At 36.8% G+C, this 4,776-nt stretch overlaps 1 non-coding gene across 1 annotated transcript; it reads right to left on the bottom strand.

Moving 5' to 3' along the window:
• Positions 1–4,462: 4,462 nt before the first annotated feature.
• LOC128284989 (small nucleolar RNA R71) lies at positions 4,463–4,569 on the bottom strand. Its single transcript, XR_008275405.1, has one exon. It is a non-coding gene; the product is annotated as a small nucleolar RNA R71 (small nucleolar RNA).
• Between the last annotated feature and the right edge of the window lie 207 nt (positions 4,570–4,776).

The raw sequence follows: 4,776 nt of genomic DNA, 5'->3' as shown, positions 1-4,776 counted from the left end.
CCAACAACTGAATCTAGTAAACGTACTCCGTTGGAAAAGCTCAGAAAACTAGGAGTTGAAGAATTCTGGGGAAGATCAGATGATGACCCTGTCAAAGCTGAGTATTGGTTGCAAAGTATAATGAGAGTTTTTAACCAAATGGCGTGTTCACCAGATGATTATTTAATATGTGCTGTGTCGCTACTAAAAGAAGAAGCGTACAATTGGTGGAAAACAATCGAGGCAGTGGTGCAGGTAGAGAAAATCACGTGAGAATTCCTTCAGAATGAGTTCAAAAAGAAATATGTGGGAAAACAGTATCTGGATAAGAAAAAGAGAGAATTTCTAGATCTACGACAAGGAAGTAAATCGGTAGCTGAATATGAAAGAGAATTTATTTATCTTAGGAATATGCACGAGATATTGTACCTAGTGAGGGGGAAATGTGTATCAGATTTGAAGAAGGGCTTAATGATAAGATCAGAATGATGATACGGGCACTGAGATATGAGAATTCTTTGTTCTATCAGATCGTGCTCAGAAACTTGAAGAAGTATATAATAGAAAGATGTAATGAGATAGAAGGAGCAAATAATATTTCAAAAGAAGTGCATCTAAATCATTTTCAGCTTTACCGGTGAAGAAATCTAAAGAGGAACTTAGTCGAGCCACTTCAGCACCGGAAAGATCAGGAAAGAGTAGACCAAGACAATCTGATTACAAAGCATCTGAGAGACCTGCTGTTAGGGTGGGTAGTGTACAAAATACCCAAAGGCCCAAGTGTCAGTATTGTGGAAGAAATCACCTTGGTGAGTGCCGGATCAAGACATGAGCTTGTTATAGGTGTGGATCTACTGATCATTTCATTCACGATTGTCCCCAACTACAAAGAGATGAAGTAGAGCAAAAAGAGAAACAAAAAGTTACTCCTCAACGAAGTAAACATTCGGGGTAGAGTAGTGCTACAGGGGCTACTCATTCAAGTATGAGAGAATCAGCTAGTCGATCAGATGTTAGAACACTTGCACGTACCTACGCTATTCGAGCGAGAGAAGAGGCTATAGTTCTGGATGTAATTGCTGGTACTTTCTAACTTTATGATGATACTGTGTATGCATTGGTAGACCCTAGGTATACATATTCATATATTTGCACCATGTTAGCATCTGAAAAGAATTTATCTATTGAACCTACTGATTTCAATGTTCAAGTTACTAATCCCTTAGGCCGGTGTGTGATAGTTAACTTAATATGTCGTAATTGTCCAATGAGAATAAAGGGCTGTGAGTTCCCCACTGATTTGATGTTGCTACCCTTTTAGGAATTTGATACTATTTTGGGAATGGACTGGTTATTGAAACATGATGCAATAGTGAACTATCGTGAAAAATAGATCAATCTGAAATGCCAATCAAGGGATATGATTTCAGTTGGGTCTGAAAATCTGGGTGATACTGTTAGTATTATTTCAGCCTTCTCTACTCAGAGATTGTTACGTAAAAGGAAACGAGGCATTCTTAGCATATATTCTTGATACTCGGGGTTCCAATTCAAAGTTAGAATAGATGTCGGTAGTCAATGAGTTCCCCGATGTCTTTCTTGAGGAGTTGACAGGTTTACCACATGATAGAGAAGTGGAATTTGTGATAGATGTGCTTCCAGGAACAGCTCCCATATCAGTGACACCATATAGAATGGCTCTAGCAGAACTAAAAGAATTGAAAACACAGTTACAAGAGCTGTTGGACAAAGGGTTTATTAGACCGAGTATGTCACCATGGGGTGCACCTGTTTTATTTGTGAAAAAGAAGGACGGTTCATTAAGGCTGTGTATAGATTACAGGTAGTTGAATAAAGTAACGATTAAAAATAAATATCCTTTGCCTTGTATTGATGATTTATTTGATCAACTAAAGGGTGTTGCGGTGTTTTTGAAAATAGATTTCAGATCTAGGTATTATCAGTTAACGTTAAAGGAATGTGACGTGCCAAAAACAACTTTCAGAACTCGGTATGGCCATTATGACTTCTTAGTTATGCCATTCAGTTTGACAAATGCTCCGGCTTCTTTTATTGACTTAATGAATCGAATTTTTCAATCTTACCCGGATAGATTTGTGGTTGTGTTCATTGATGTTATACTGATCTATTCAAAAACAGAATCTGAGCATGCTCAACACTTAAGAGTTGTGTTACAGATTTTAAGAGAAAAACAGCTATATGCAAAATTCAGTAAATGTGAATTTTGGCTTCACGAAGTTGGATTTTTGGGTCACATTGTGTCGGTTGATGGTATATGAGTAAATCCAAACAAGGTGTCAGTAGTGATTAATTGGAACACTCTAAAGAATGTTACGGAAGTGCAAAGTTTTCTTGGATTAGCCGGATACTACTGCCAATTTGTGAAAGACTTTTCAATGATTGCTTCACTGATGACTGATAAACTGTAATTTATACATATTTTTACCCCATGTATAACGCATTTTATGAATGATTTTCCATTAGAATTGGTGAATTCAATGCTCCTAATACTTTAATTTCATGTTTTATATTTAGGAGAGCATAGGAGAGCGAAAGGAACGAGAAACGACCCAAAAACAGAGAAAATGGGCCAAAGTACGAAATCAACATGGCCTGGACCACCTCACACGGGTAGACCACACAGCCGTGTTAATTTGGTAGGCTCGAACACGGCCTAAAGTAATCGAACATGGGCGTGGGACACGAGTGTGTCCCTGTCGAGCCCAAGTTGAGTCCAATTCAGAAAAGGCTAATTTTGAGGGCTCATAGGCATTCCAAAGCCTATAAATACACCCCAGAAAAGGAGAAAAGGGAGAAGGGGGAGTAAGGAATTACTCCAAGGAAGCCGATTGATCCATCTTAAAAGCCTAATTCATCATCAAGACTGAAGATCTCTCCTCAATTTCCCTTCAGGAGTTCTGGGTTTTCTTTATGTTTTGTACTCTTTATTCTTCTGAGATGTTTTCTTAATTAGTTATGAACTAAAACCCCAAAATACCTAAGAGGAATGAAACCTAAGCCGAATCTTGTTATTATTTTCTGAATCGTATGATAAATATTTAACTTGTTCTTAATTATGTGTTCTTAATTCTTGTTTTGATAACCCAAGATACCAATTCAGGACATGCTCTTACTCAAAGGAGGAATAGACCCTATCTAAGAGTACTTTTTTCATAATTAAGCGGAGTTGATTGCGCAGCTAGACATAGGGTGACAAGATTTTACTGGATTAGGGTGAAACCTAATAAGGGGATCCATAGATCGAGTTAATGTAACCTTAGAGTGTTAATTAGAGAAAAGTATTGGTTATTCAATCTAGGGATTAGACGTTATTAGTCTTGAATAGGGATAATAACATAACTTAGGAATCTCTATGGAACAAGTTGAATGAATAAATCGTCCTATTTGGAGCCAGAATAACAAGTAAGGTCTAGGTGCATTTTTCCTTAGGTATTGTCTTAAGTCAATCGATTTTTCCCAGAAGCAATTCCTTAATTCTTTTCTTGTGTATTCTTAATTTTGATAATTAGTTAATTAAAACAAAACCTCTTTATTCTTAGGCTAGGTAATAAAAAGACAATCATTACTAGTACTTTTAGTTCCTTTGGGTTCGACAATCCGGTATTGCTAAAACTATAGTATTATTTGATAGGTAAACTTGCCTACATCGCGATAATAGTTAGTTTAAGAACGAGTAATTATAAATATTTATAACCTATCACGAAATCACGCGATCAAGTTTTTGGCGCCGTTGCCGGGGAACTGAAATATTAGGAGCGCTCAATTTTTATTACTTTAGCCATTTATTTTTTTTTCAATTTAATTTAATTTTATTTTAATAATTACTAATTAATTTACTTTTTCTTTCTCTTGGCAGGTTTTTATAGTTTATGACTAGAAGAAACCTGTCAGGGCCACTACTTTTTGACGAAGAAATCGATCGCACAGTTCCTAGAAACCAAAGAGAAATAAGGCGAAGCTTAAGATACACAGAGAATGAGCAAAAAGACGATACTCAACCTCCAACTGAAGAGATGGCTAAAAACCAAGGCAATTAGCTACCTCCTGCAATTGCGGTTAATCAAAATCCTGCTCCATACACTATGTATGATTATGCTAAACCTTCTTTAAGAGGAACTGAATCTAGCATAGTTAGACCTGCTGTAGCTGCAAATACTTTTGAATTAAAACCTAACACTATTTAGATGATACAACAATTTGTTCAGTTTGATGGTTTGGAGGATGAAGATCCCAACGCTCATTTAGCCAACTTTTTAGAACTATGCATACATTTAAAATCAATGGCATTTCTGATGATGCCACTCATCTTCGGTTGTTTCCCTTTTCATTGAGGAATAAAGCTAAACGGTGGTTAAACTCGTTACCACGAGGGTCAATTACTACTTGGGAACAAATGACCGAAAATTTTTTACTAAAATATTTTCCGCCGGCTAAAACGGCTAAATTACGTAATGATATCTCTTCTTTTGTGCAGATGGATTTAGAAACAATCTACGATGCATGGGAGAGATACAAGGACCTTTTGAGAAGGTTCCCTCACCATGGGTTACCGCTTTGGCTCCAAGTACAAACATTTCACAATGGTCTGAGTCCTTTGACTCAGCAAATGGTTGATGTAGCTGATAGCTGAACCATCAACAATAAAACACCGAAAGATTCCTATAAGTTTATAGAAGAGATGTCACTGAATAACTATTAGTGGCAAGTCATGAGGACAAATCCGACGAAAACAGACGGCGTTTATAATGTCGATTT

This window comes from Gossypium arboreum, chromosome 11 (genome assembly GCF_025698485.1).
Source record: "Gossypium arboreum isolate Shixiya-1 chromosome 11, ASM2569848v2, whole genome shotgun sequence".
Lineage (NCBI taxonomy): Eukaryota > Viridiplantae > Streptophyta > Magnoliopsida > Malvales > Malvaceae > Gossypium > Gossypium arboreum.
Note: the sequence above shows the minus strand (reverse complement) of the source record. Positions and strands in the feature narration are given on the sequence as shown.